Raw genomic sequence first — 14720 nt, 5'->3', positions numbered from 1 at the left:
TTAATTACGTCCCAAGAGATGTGTTACTAAATCAAAAACAAGAAATAATCGGTGCCTCCAGCGCTAAGAATAACCAAGGAAAGAGAAACACACCTGCCTTTTTGGTCACCAATACTAATATTTTACTTTCTTGGGTCTTGAGCGGTAAGCTGAAGCCACGAGTTGGAACGGAATGCAGGCTGCTGTCGGGTGATGATTCAAGCTGTTAGATTTGCAAAACTGAATGTGGGTGGTTTTGTTGTGTAATCCTTTGCCTTAATCTTTCTGCCTTTAATGAAGTGCTTTGACTGTCTCTTTATGTGTATGCCTGTTAGATGTAGGACATGCATGGAGGTTCTTAATGGAACCTCATCAAATTTAAAGTTATGATTGAAAAATTGCTTGCCCTAGGTTAAAAAAAAGTCCTCTTTAGTTATAAAAGAAAATAAAATTAAAAAAGAAAAAAAGAAAAGGAAATACTGATAATCAAAGGCAGGCTATGCCATTGGTATAATTTTATTTGGGAATTTTAAGTCCAGAGAATAAAATAATTTGGTCAAATTTGCTTCTCATTTCAAGTGAGTCTCCGAGTGAGAATTTAATGTACTGAACTAGTGCTCACATGCAGTGTTGAAGGGAAATTTGGGATCTGAAAGGGAAAAATTGATTAAAAAGTAATTAAATCACAGACTGAATGTTTTGCTTAACATTTTGAAAAACAAGAAAAGCCAAACATGTTCCCAAGCAGAATGCTGTCAGTTCAACCGTTTCTCAGTATTTCGGTCAATATTCTATCAACAAACATTTATTGAGTGTCTACTACATGCCAGGCTTCCTGTTCATCTGCACAGACAGTGGTGACCAAATACAGGCACAAAGTGCTGATCTTGCTGAGATTAGAGTCTAGGGAGGATCATTAGTGGTCAAATAAGCACACATGTGAAAGAATAATTCCAAATATGAGGAAAATGCTGGAAAGAAAAAAAAAAGCACAATCCTACAAAAGCCAGTAACAAAGAGATGGGCCATAAACATCTCTACTGTTTGTGGACATCAGAAGTGGATGGCATACAGGAAAAGGTTACCCTGAGCTGCTGGGTGCTATGGACAGAACAGGGGTCAGAGTGAGATTCTTGTTCTTAAGACACTTAGGGCTTTCCCACCACGTCCTGCAAGGGCAGAGGTTCTTAGGAGGTTCCTGAAGTTAGGTTTGTCCCTCTTCTCCCCCCTCGACTAGTACCTTCACCAGTCCCCTCTTATCCTCCACTCTGTCTCCACAAGGCTGTCAGAGAGACATTTCTCACACTCGGCTCCAAGAGGGCCTCACTCCTTCCAGTAGCTTCCGAAGCTTCTCCTTTACAGGCTTATATTCCACTGCTCTCTATTCATAGCAAATTCGAGGGCCTGGCGGACAGGCCCCTCTGTGATCTTAGCGGCCTTCAACCAGCTTCACCAGATTTGCCTTCTGTCACTCTTGTCCACACCCACGCACCCCAAGATCCAGCCTCAGTTAGTGTTTGTCGCGGCAACATTCACTTCCCTGAGAGAGGCAGGTTCTGTTTTCTTCTGGGAAGCATTCCCTCCCTTTTTTGCCTGGAAAGTCCCCACTCATTCCATAGTATCTAGGGCAAATGTGACTTCCTTACCAAAGCTTTCTCCCACCTCCTCAGGCAGAGCTAGTCACTTCTTTCCCGGTGCTTCCCAAGCAGTCTGTACTAGTTATTCCTTTCATCACATGGTGCTCTATTTGTCTTTGGTTATTTTGTAAATCAGATTATGAATGTTCTGGGGGTGAATACAAGGTCTGATGCAGTTCTAGAATCTCACTTTGGCTCCTTTGTTTTTGTTTTTTTGTTTTTTTTTTAATTTTTTTTTCAACGTTTTTTATTTATTTTTGGGACAGAGAGAGACACAGCATGAATGGGGGAGGGGCAGAGAGAGAGGGAGACACAGAATTGGAAACAGGCTCCAGGCTCTGAGCTGTCAGCCCAGAGCCCGACGCGGGGCTCGAACTCACGGACCGCGAGATCGTGACCTGGCTGAAGTCGGACGCTTAACCGACTGCGCCACCCAGGCGCCCCTCACTTTGGCTCCTTTGGGTAGTTACCTAACACCATGTTTTGTATAATTCTATTTTATTTATTTTATTTTATTTTATTTTATTTTATTTTATTTTTTATTTATTTAGAGATAGAGTGCAAGCAGGGGATAGGCAGAGAAAGAGGGAGAGAGAGAGAGAATCCAATCCCAAGTAGGCTCCACACTGTCAGAGCAGAGCCCCACGTGGGGCTCAAACTCACAAACTGTGAGATGACCTGAGCCGAAATCAAGAGTCAGATGCTTGACCCTCTGAGTCACCCAGGCGCCCCTTATATAGATTAATATACGATTGTGGAAGGAGAGAAAAAGTGAGGGGTCCCTGGTGTCTGTTTCTGTTAGTTTTTAATTTATAACTAAATTATGGCTCATGGTGTATTCTTAATGTCTGCTGGTAGGAATAAAATCAAGAGCTCAGGTGGTTGTTAAAAGTAAATTTTGAGGGTCAAACTAGAGAGCTTTGATGCTTAGGAGGAAGAGTAGCCCTCAGACCATACGGCAACTGTGTAAATTATAACATGCTGTCCTTTCCTCAAGACGCTTCACTTCTACCCGCTGAAGAATTATCATTATATGCGAGTTTTGTTAGAACAAAGCCCTTTTGGGGTGCCTGGGTGACTCGGTTGAGCGCCCAACTCTTGTTTGGGCTCAGGTCATGATCCCAGGGCTCAGGTCATGATCCCAGGATAATGGGATCAAGCCCTGTGCTGAGTGTGGAGTGGAGCCTGCCTAAGATTCTCTCTTCTTCTCTCTTTCTCTTTTTCTCTCTGCCTCTCTGCCCCTCCCCAGCTTGTGGTCTTTCTTTCTCTCTCTAAAATAAAAAATAAGAATAAAACATTTTTTAAAAAGCACTTTATTTTTCCCGCTGTCTACAATTGCTGTGAAAAATATACAGGTGTATGATATCTATAGACAAGGATATGAATGCTGTGCCCATGTTCAGTGCTCGATCTGTAGAACTCTAGGCAGTGGGCTTTTGAAAAGATACTATGCTCTGCACTATAAACAACACCAGATTCCTGCTTTAAGAAAAAACAGAAAATTACAAGTTCATCTTCAAATGGACACCAAGGTCATTATCATCATGAACAACAAATGCCTACTGAATATGTAGGCAGTTGTGTCTGCCTTACAGAAGACAAGAAGCTATGCTACGGGATTAATTTCTTCCTCATATGAATGTCTAGATCATACTATGTCTTCTCTGTTTAAAGTTTATCTCCATCTACTTTGAATTATGTACATGTATAATACATGTATTATTCACACCTTTCTCTCAAGCAGAATCTTCTGGGGCTTAGTGTTAATATTGGACCCAATTTTAGGCCACAGAGCTATCTTTGGTATTGGATTTATGCACAAGACCAATGTTGATCGGTAAGAGGAAAAAGTCTAACTTAACTCCCAAATTGATGGGTTAAGTGGAAGATAAATGCGTTGTACTTATTAAAATAATTGTGATAACATAACATTTTATACCCACAATCATTTTTTTTTCCCAGCAGTTCATCCATATGTTCACATACCTACCTAATCAAAACAATAGGTTTTCTAGTCTTGCTGACTTAAGATAGAGAAGTTTCAAGGTAGAATTAGAAATGATGTGTTAGTGTTTTCCTGGATTCGGGTTATAAATCTCTAAGAGTAACTTAGAGATTTTGGACAGGGACAAAATATTTGAAAAACAATAAGATTTGGATTCCTTCAGACCATAGCAGTTTTCTTCACCAAGAGATCAAGAATATATTCCCATCCAGAGCCTTTTCTCTGACTATGGCTTCTTCCCAGAACACTACTGCTCAGATCTCTCTGGGGCTCAGCCCTTCGACTCATTCAGGTCTCTATCTATTCTATTGTTCTTCCCTGAGAGGCTTTCCTCAATCATACTTAATGAGGTGCAAGAGATGAGAATATAGGCGTTGGTGGGCACTGAAGAAAGGAGCTGTACTTCCTGCTCTAAGAACAGAGCCCTGGGAAAGTAGCAAGACTTCAATATGAATGCTGTGCATGGGTCTGGTAGGTGGAGCCCTAAACAGCATGAGAAAGGTTACCATGTTTCTAAGCCTGGTATGGAGACAGCTGTGGGTGAGGGGTGGACACTGGCATGACAGAAAGAAACCTCTCATAAGTAACTCACGGATGGTTGAGTAAGGGCCAAATGGGATCATGGAATCCTTAGTGAATATCTGACTGGATAGTTGACTGAATGCACCTGAGTACCACACCTTCCCGTCCCCACCAATACAACTTAGACTAAGCACCAGGCAAAGGAAGAACAGAGCCTGAATTGTCTGAGACTGTTCTATACTGGCAAAAGTAGAGCTTGAAGTAGAAATTAAGTCAAAGTTTAATAACAAGAAAGGAAAATAAATTTCTTACACATTTATGTTTGTGGGCTTAGATTCGTACATTCTACAAAAGGGAAATAAAAAAGTGCAGGTGTGCTGACAGTGGAAAGAGGTGTGAAATTAGCATGACTGAAAAATGATGAGTTTGGTGGGAAAGTCAAGTGATATATGCAGAGGGCTTGGTGTACAAAGACATGTAAAATGTGATCTCATCTTCAAGAAGATCACAGATGGCCCATAGAGATAAGTGTGTTCTTATGATCAGAAGTAATCCAAGGGATTATATGCTAAGATGAGGGAATAACTAGTGAAGGTTGGTTGTCAGGAAAGGCCATACAACAGAGGGGTGGGACTTGAAATTGGCCATGAGAGAAGCATAAGACTGAGACAAATAATAGATACAAACAATGATGTGGTAGTAAAACTATGTGTGTTGTGTTTGAGAAACTGGAGAATAGCTATATTATGGCAGGTGTGTTAGAACATAGCTAGCTAAGGCACATTGGAGACATCCATCTGGTCCAGGTGTAGAACACTCAGCTAAAGACTGAACTCCAATCTGTAATCAGTGAGGAGCCATCACAAGTGTCTGGATAGAGGGAATTTCTGTCAAATGGAATGCATCAAAAAATTAATTTCCAACAGTGTGCAATTTTCCTTGTAGCAAACCAGACAGCCTTATTACATAAGATCAAACTAAAGCGGTTGGATAGGAGAGACTATACTCCAAAAAGGCAGAGAAACTAGAGGTACAAGCTGGAAACCAGAAACATAAGAGGAGCTAAACATTAAAGATGCTCTGATGGTGCAGCCTTATCTTGATGTTAGAGATTGTCTATGTAGACTTGCTTTGCAAATATTACACATCATTACTATTGTCTGAAAGGCAATATAGCAACGCGCAAATGAATGAGTGACCCATGTTTACATCTATTAGTTTACTCACTGATCTTGGGGATTGTGTGAGGTCCAGTGCTGTCCCTAGGAAGTGATTTGCATAGATGCTCCTGTGCCCTATGTGGGCTTATGGAGAAAAGAGTACCCTTATAGAAATGTAAATCAGGAGAGGGCCTGGGTGGCTCAGTCAGTTAAGCTGCCCACTTCAGCTCAGGTCATGATCTCGCGGTTCGTGGGTTCAAGCTCTACGTCGGGGCTACGTGTTGACAGCTCACAGCCTGGAGCCTGCTCTGGATTCTGTGTCTCCCTCTCTCTCTGCCCCTTCTCTGCTTGTTCTCTGCCTCTCTCTAAAATAAATAAAAATGTAAAAATATTAAAAAAATAATAGAAATGTAACTCAGATTTGTCACTGTCTGTGTCACTGTGACCCTACACTGATTTCCTATTACAGTCAGAATAAATAAAAATCACACTTCTTACCATGGGTTACTTGGCTCTATATGATCTGGCCTGGTCCTTGCCACTGTCTGATTTGATTTCCTAGTACTCCTGGCCTGCTTCACCCCACTGCAGCTGCACTGGATTCTTCCTATTTCTTTAACAACTATATTCCCATCCATGGACTTTGCTCTTATTGTGGTCTCTTCCCAAAACACTTGTCCTCAGATCTTTCTTCGGCTCAGCGCTTTGACTCATTCAGGTCCCTGCTCAATTGTTCTTCCCCAAGACATGTTCCTTGACCGCGGCATCAATAATCACCTCCATCTCCCACCCCACCACTCCTCTTTATTTTTGTCTAGCTTCAGTATTTTTTATTGCATTGATTAGTAACTGACACTGTAGTAGTAACTTATTTGTGTGCTTATTATTAATTTCTCTTACTAGAATGTAAGCTCTGTGAGGTCAAAGCCTTTGTCTAACACCTCTGTTAAGTCCTGGCCTGGAAGACGCTCTGACGCCTGTTGGTACTTGTTGTACAAATGAATAAATAAATGAAAAATATGTCATTATTGCTATCATCATTCTGTTTTCTTTTTAAATTCCAATTCCAGTATAGTTACCGTATATTGTGATATTAGCTTCAGTTGTATAATATGGCAACTCAACAATTCTATACTATTGCTATCATTCTTAAGAACCAATATTGACTGAGATCTTACCCACGTGCTATGACTGTGTGATTAAATGCTGTACTTGGTTATTCCTCATAACCACTTCCCTCGTCCCTGAATCACTTAGCGGTGAGGTAACTTTTGTAAACTTACTCAGCTAGCAAAAGGATGAATCAAGAATTAAACCCGGGACTGCCAAGCTCCAATAGTCTTGTTTTATCATATGCTATATGTGGGAACCACCATGCCGTACAAGTGTATGTGTGCGAGCATTAGTTCAGTGCCTGCAAATTAGTAACTGAAAGCAACTAACTCTCTTGGACAAAAATCTCTAAGTCAAAAGAAAACTTCGGGGAATGTAGCTGGCAGCATGCCATTGGTTTAAGGTCTCGATACCCTAAGCACAATGTTTTGCGGTTGTTGTTTTGTTTTGTTTTGGGCACCTGGAATTACCAATGGTATTTTATTTCATTTATACTTCAAGTTTTTATTTAAATTCTAGCTAGTTAACATATAGCATTATTGTTCGTCGTTTGTTTGCAGACTTAAAAAAAATGTGTTTTTTCTTGGAGCACCAGGGTGGCTCAGGGGGTTAAGCTCCAACTCTTGATTTCAGCTCAGGTTACGATCTCACGGTTTGTGGGTTTGAGCCCCACACTGGCCCCTGCACTGACAGCGCGGAGCCTCTTGGGATTCTCTCTCCCCCCATCTCTTTGCCCCTTCCCCGCTTGCACTCTGTCTCTCAAAACAAATAAACTCAAAAAAAGATGCCTATTTTCATAAATGTATGCCCTGGCCTTTGGAATATTTCACTTCCAACAGTCTGAAACTGTGGCCGTTTTGGGAGTACTAGTCTGATTATGGGGCCCTTAATTCGAAAACATGGGTAGCTGGAAGGGCCTGGAAGTTTATATACTCCTTGGATTGCCCTTTACCAGTAACTGATAGGTACAAGATTATGAAACTCAAAATCCATGGCCTCAGGTTGGGACCTCTTTGAGACAACCTAACATTCCAGAGTTCACCTCTAAGTTCAAGCTAAAGCTGCTCTGCCCGAGACTTTGCCCAATACTGCACCCTTGCCTGGTTGGCTTTCTCCCCTTTCCTGTCCTGCTTCTCCCACTCTCTTGCCATTTTCCCTCAGAGCACTTTGTCAACAAATCACTCGTATGTTAAAATTTTTTCGGTTCTGGCTCTGATAGTAGAGAATCTAACCTAAGATAGTGATTCACCCAATTCCCCCCTAGTGCAAATGAGACTACTTTGGCCACGCCTAAATTGCCTTTCCCTAGACATCCATACTTTTCTCACCACTCATGTTCTTCCCAGACTTGTAAAGGTGAGATTTTTACTCATTGGAGCCAAATGCTAGGGAAGATCCACTGTAAAGAAATAGCATTTTATAGAAGAATCACCTTGGGCGTGTATAGATCCTAGTTCTTTGCTTCCTGGAGCTCAAGCATAGATTTGACCTAACTCATTTCCTCCCCACATTCTTGGCTAGTAGACAAGTACAGGGAGGAAAGAAGGGCTGAGTCACTGAGGCTTAATTCACTTGTCTATTTCTTTGCCCTTAGAGCTTGCTTTAATTGAAGAAACATTCAGTGGGATTAACTTTGCTACAAAAAAGCATTCTGGGTCTCCTTTCAAGACAGGCCTTTGGCTGTATTAGAACAGCATGAATACTTAAAGCCTTTGAACAATGCAGATATTTTCTAGTTCTGAGTGAACTGTCTTTCCAGTTGGGTCCATAGAACTGACCTTCTCCTGTGTCATCTCTGTGCCTGCAACCGAAATATAGGAGCAGCAGTATATGGATGCAGTGACAGAAGCTAACTTCATCAGATAACTGGGCTAGGCCTTCTCTCTTGAGGCCCAGATAGGGTTCTCAAACATCAAGAAAGTTTAGGAAAGAACAAACTTGCCTCTTTACCATGGAAGACAGGAACACTGAGGAAAGATTGCCCTCATCTAATACCCTGCGTTGTAATTCTCAGGGTCTTGATAGAGTGCCATTGTTTGGCTTAAGCCAAACTGGGGCATGCTTTGCATAAGAAAGTCAGAGAAGCAGTTAGGAATGCTCTTACCATGGAGTGATAGGAAGAGTACTGCAGTGGACATGAAGAAGACCCCTGGGAAGTTGCTCTAGGTTGATCACTGACTGGTTGTGTGACCTTGGGAGATTGACTCAAGTTACCTGGGCAATGGTGTGTCCCTACTGTAGAATGAGGTGGTCTCTACCAGCTCACCATTGTCAGTTTTCTATGATTCTGTCTTTCTTTCAGCGGTATTCAGTGTTAGTACGGACATTGGGTGTTTTCTGTATCGGCTAGCCTTGGTGCAGAAGACTGGTGATTCCTCACGTGGCATTCTCCCCAGGGCATAGAGCTTTCCTGCTCCTTGCCCCGTATCTTGGAAAGTGGAAAGACTGCAAGCTGATCCAAGAGTCACTGAGCAACTGTCCAAATGTTCTGAAGGGTGGCTACCCCACTGGCAATGTTTTTTTAAAGTAAGCTCTACATTGGGGGTGCCTGGGTGACTCACCGTTTGTGGGTTTGAGCCCTATGTTGGGCCCTGTGCTGACAGCTCTGAGCCTGGAGCCCGCTTCAGATTCTGTGTCTCCCTCTCTCTTGGCCTCTCCCTTGCTCAAACTCTGTCTCTCACTCTCTCTCTCTCAAAAATAAATACACATAAAAAAAGATTTAAAACAGTAAGCTCTTCGTTGAATGTGGGGCTCAAACTCATGACCCCAGGATCAAGAGCCACATGCTCTACTGACTGAGCCAGCCAGGTGCTCTCCCATTAGCAATTTTTAAATGTTTAAGCTATGGAGCAGCAGGAAAACAGACTTTTTCTAAAATTCTATTATCCTTTAGGGGCAACAGTTTCCTGAAGTAGGTATAGTGGCCTCTCTTTCCTGGTCATATATAAATGTGACATTGCAGGACCCGTTCCTGCAGGACCCCTTAATGAAAGCCACTTATTGACAGTCTCCCTATATTATTAGGCTATTACGATTTTGCTTGTGACACGTATCCCACAAGAGAGTCCAAATGCTGCTTCTCCAACAATGCCTTAGGTCTCTCTAATCAAAAGCATCTCTCTACTCTCTACTCTCCTAAGTAATTCATACTGTAATCTCTCCCTGCAAAGCCTTACTGACATTTGTTTCTTCATCTTCTACTACCTTCTCCCTAAATTCTAGACTATATGCACCTGAAGGACAAGGGCTAAGTCTTACACCTATGTTGATCCTTGAACCCAGAACGCCTTAGAAATGATGGCCTTTCAAGCATTGACACCTGTTTTATTCAACCATTTCAGAAGAGGCAGCAAGAATCAGAGGAAAGAGCAAAGATTTTAGAGTCAGGAAAGTGGTATTTCACTCCTGGTCCTTCTACTTACTCTCTGCATGGGCTTGTTCAAATTATTTCAAATATTCAGACCTCTGTAACAAATTCGAATTGAACCCGTAACATGGCAATGTCATCCCTTAACTTGACAGGACTGCATGAGGTCAGAAATATCTGTTGTAAAAATAAGCCTCAAGAAATAGTAGCCGATGTTATGATTATGTTTATGACTATTATTTGTCTCTATGGAATGCACCTATCTGTACTGTGGAAAGTGATATAAAAATGGATTGGATCTAAATTTGTGATACAGATTTTTTTTTCCTGGCCCAAGGTAATGAGAATATGTCACAGAGAAAGATGTTTGTAGATGAGAGGTAAACATGGGAGCCTTAACTTTGTTAAAATGTTTGATTTATAAGTATACACACACAGTGGTTTGTAGCAATTATGAAAAAAATGTTAACAATCATAATTTCTGTGGTGTAGTTACATGGACAGGTATCACACTACTTTTAAATTTTTTCATACCTTTAAAAGTACAAATACTATGTATGCTAAAAAGAAAAATAAAGCTCACTTCTATACACACCATAAGGCTTAAGGTATTCTCTGTTGATACTAAGTATTTTTTTTTTCCTTAATAGGAAGCATATCTCTGGTAAGCCAATAGCCAATCAAGGAGAAGCTAGAGTGGGTGTCAGTGGAGTTTCAAGCTCTGGGAAGAAATCCAGAGGAAGATGGAAAGAGCAGGTGAGGTCTGAAATCTGAGGGTTATACCCCAGCTGGGGATTGGAACCCCCAACCATCACAGCTCTTTCCTTTCTGTAATAGGAGCCAAACAGTAGCTATTGCATTGTGTAGTGTGTTTGAAAAGACAACCTTCAATATGTGTATGAAGTTAAACTTTGAATATGCCATGTAGCTTTGAATCTCTTCACCTTTTTCCTTCCTTATTCTGAAAGCCATTTAGGGAAAGAACAACATAAGAACTGTTTTTCCTGTGTATTATAACTGAAAGAAATCCATCAAATCTTTCCCAAAAACTTAGTATGTTTTCAACACTTTACTTAGAAGTTGGGATAGAAAACTGTAAAACGATCACTGTGCAGGAAACACTTTCAAGAGATACATGGCCACCAAAACCCAAACAACAACCACAACCACATTGTGGTAACACCCATAGAAGCAGGGGTGATATTCAAACCATTTATCCAGCCACACCGAATGTGCACAGACCCCTCAGAATGTACACACTGACCGAGAATGGGTGCCTGCCTTTAAAAAATTAATGTTAACTGTTCCGAGGCAGGAAAGCTCATTCTTGCATCAAGGAGTACCTGGGTTTTAAAGGCATTTTTGACAGTGTAGTTGGCAGTCATCTATTCTATTTGTTTTGTTTTCTATTTCACTTTTTACTTTCTCTTTTTCTTTCCCCAGAGAGTAAGAGAAGTGTTATGTTCTACATCACAACTATAATGCTTTCTAGTGGTCAGAAACAATCCCCTGCCAAAAATCAAAATGAATAGCAGAGGTCATCTGAACTGTGTCACAGAAACAGGAATATAAGCCAGGGCTATAGAGTCATACCTATGGCGGATAATCAATGAAGGTTGGTTGTGGAGGTGATGTTTCAAGAGTTAATCTTGAAAGCTGGGTCATCTTAAAGATAGATAAGGAGATGGGTGAGAGTGAGGTCAATGCATTCTGTTGGAAAGAATAGTGTATCAAGGCACAGAAGCATGAAAATTCAAGGATTGTCTTTTCATTTTATAGTTCTCAGGTGACTAGCGTTTTGAGGTTCATCAGTGAACAACACACAGAAGCCTGTCTAGTCAAATTACATTCTAGCAGGGAAAGTGGTATAGGCAGAATTGGTTGGATGACATTAGACTTGAAGAGTGAACCAGTGGCGGACTGTAGATGGGCTTTATCTTTTCAGCAATGGCCAGCAGTTGAAGGGTTCTCCCTCCACTAAGGGGTCTGAGTGCATTGGAGATAGTCTGGGGGGTGACAGATTCTGGAACTGCCTAGCACAAGACCACAGGCATCTGCTTTCTGGATGTGTGTTTGTGTTCCTCCCAAGAGGAGTGATCCACTGAAAAATTACTTGCTAATTTATTTTTTTTTTCAACGTTTATTTATTTTTGGGACAGAGAGAGACAGAGCATGAACGGGGGAGGGGCAGAGAGAGAGGGAGACACAGAATCGGAAACAGGCTCCAGGCTCTGAGCTATCAGCCCAGAGCCCGACGCGGGGCTCGAACTCACGGACCGCGAGATCGTGACCTGGCTGAAGTCGGACGCTTAACCGACTGCGCCACCCAGGCGCCCCAATTACTTGCTAATTTAGAGATAGTAGTACCATCTACTCTGAAATGGAATGAAGGACTTGGTGTAACCCTTGGCTTTACCCCTACCTAGCTTTGTGAACTTGGACATGGATGTGACCTCTCAGAGCCTCAGCTCTTACCTGTAAACTATAACTAATAATGTTTGCTCTGCCTATTACATAAGACTGTAGAAGTCAAAAGAGGCAATTTATATGAAATTTCTTAGAAAACTTTGAATCAGTGTATATGAAGAATAGAAAGATTTCAAATTTATTTGTGTAATCAATCATAAGATCCTTTACCAGATTTCCTTTATCTTTGTTTTTCTTAATTTTCTGCATATATATATATATATACATATATATATGAGAGGAGCTGTATATAGCTGTATATATATATATATACACACACACACATATATATATGTATATATATACAGTATATATATATACTACATATATATGTACTACATATATAGTATTTTATATACATGTATATTTCATATACATATATATGATTACATATCATTTCTACATTATATATACACACACACATACATATATATGTATATGGATATATATACACGTATATATATATATATTTCCCCCCTGAGAGATTAAACCAGGATGCCTCAGCTGGGAGAGACATGTTATGGAGAGATATTGTCCTGGAAAATGCCTCAGCTGTTGCACAATTCTTTGCTTTTATCCCAGAAACTCCCACAGCTTTCCTCGAAATGGTATTAATTCTTATGGCGTCTTAATTTTATGTCAGTATGCAGCCCTGTGGTCTTCCTCAAGTGGTGGGCTACCTCATGTAGAACTACACACTTCTAGAATACTCATGGTAGTAAAAAACTTAGAGCTCTACTCCTCTAATAGGGCTAGAAAAGAACAAGACCTACCTGTCTTGTCCAAGGATTCATATAGCTCACAGCAGAGGGATGACTAGAACCTGAGCTCTGTACTCTAGAGTCCTTGTAGTTCAGCTCCTCTCATTTCTATCCCTAGCACATTCTCATCATCTCAGATTTGGATTCCTGATGCGTATGAACAAGAAGTGGAAAAGAAAACTTAATGTCTTCCTTCCAAAGTGTGGGAGGGTCTTTCTCAGAGAAAGCCTGCAAAATTTTGAAACTCAGACTAGGAGTTTTTTAATCTGGTAGGTTCCCAGGATTCACCTATGACAGATACATAAAAGTCTTTTCGTAAATAAATAATAGAATAGAATAGAATAAAGTAAAATAAAAGCCTAGAGACCATTAACTATGCTTTAGGCTTTTTAGATTTTTTGTAAAGCTTATTTACTTATTTTGAGAGAAAGAGAGAAAGCTCACACAAGCAGGGGAGGGGCAGAGAGAAGGAGAGACAGAATCCCAAGCAGGCTCTACACCATCAGTGCAGAGCCTGTGAAGAACGTGAAATCATGACCTGAGCTGAGATCAAGAGCTGGACACTTAACCAACTCACCATCCAGGCACCCCTGCTTCAGGCTTTTTAAAATAATGCTTTGCAGGTATTAACTCATCTAGTTCTCACAACAAAGTTACAAGGTACCACACTGCCCCCATTCTACACATGAGGCTCATTAGGCAAAGAGAAGTTAAGGAGCTTTCCCAAAGTCACCAGCTGGCAGTGGGAACATAGAGGGTCCTACTGCACAGCTAGGTCCTTGTTCGTATTTCCTACACACACACTTTAATGCAGACACCGGTTTGCCGTAGTGTGGGAGAGACGATACATCCTCATGAATGTCAAGCATTCTCAGGCTTCAGGGGATTGTCCAGCTGGGAGGGACACTTGCCTCAGTTTCTCTAGGAGAGGGTAGGCTTAAAGTAAGAATGACAACGTTCTGCCATTAAGGACTACCTAGGTTTTTCTAAAGGAATTTTTGGGAGACAGGCCATGGAACTGGCTATAATTTTTTTTTTCCTTAAAAAATTTTGGGTAAGCAGAGAAGTTGTTAATCCTTAATCCAAGTACTGCAGTGAATATTCTTTTTTTTTTTTTTTTTGCATTCAAAACCAAAACCAAAAAAAATCAAGAAGATCAAAGCAAGTGTAAGAGGTGTTTTGCACCATGAGCATAAAAGCCACAATTGGTTCCAACACTCCCAGAGTGCGAATTCCAGAAAGTGCTTTAGGCCAGGAGTGTTTGTGGCTAAACAAAAGCACGGGGGTGGGAAAACAGTAAAGCAAGTACAGAGGGAGAGAAAGATCCATTTGTAGGCAGCACCCAAAGTATTCATTGCCAAATTACGCTGAGAAAGAGGATCAAAAAGAACAAGAACAAGGGCTTAGCTGTGGCATGGAAAAGAGACCTCTTCTAAGCAGAGGTTGTATTGTGTTGCACTAAAAGTGGGAAAGGAAGGTTGGGACTAGCAGTTCTTTGTTAGTGGCTAGTTGGATGCAGCCTTGCTGTGAGATGCGGGATAGTCCTATTTCCTGCCTGGACCTCAGTTTCCTCCTCCAGAAAATGAGGAAATTAGACCCGATGATTCCTAAGTTCCTTTTGGTCTATACCTCTAATATCATAGTGTTGTGTTTTTCTCCACCCTGACTTGTCCACAGTGCTTTGCAACAGACCAAAAAGTATCAAGGGAA

The sequence above is a fragment of the Lynx rufus genome, unplaced genomic scaffold, assembly GCF_022079265.1.
Source record: "Lynx rufus isolate CCGP_SWC_20201006 ecotype Redwood Valley unplaced genomic scaffold, mLynRuf1.p SCAF_5, whole genome shotgun sequence".
Taxonomy (NCBI): domain Eukaryota; kingdom Metazoa; phylum Chordata; class Mammalia; order Carnivora; family Felidae; genus Lynx; species Lynx rufus.
Note: the sequence above shows the minus strand (reverse complement) of the source record.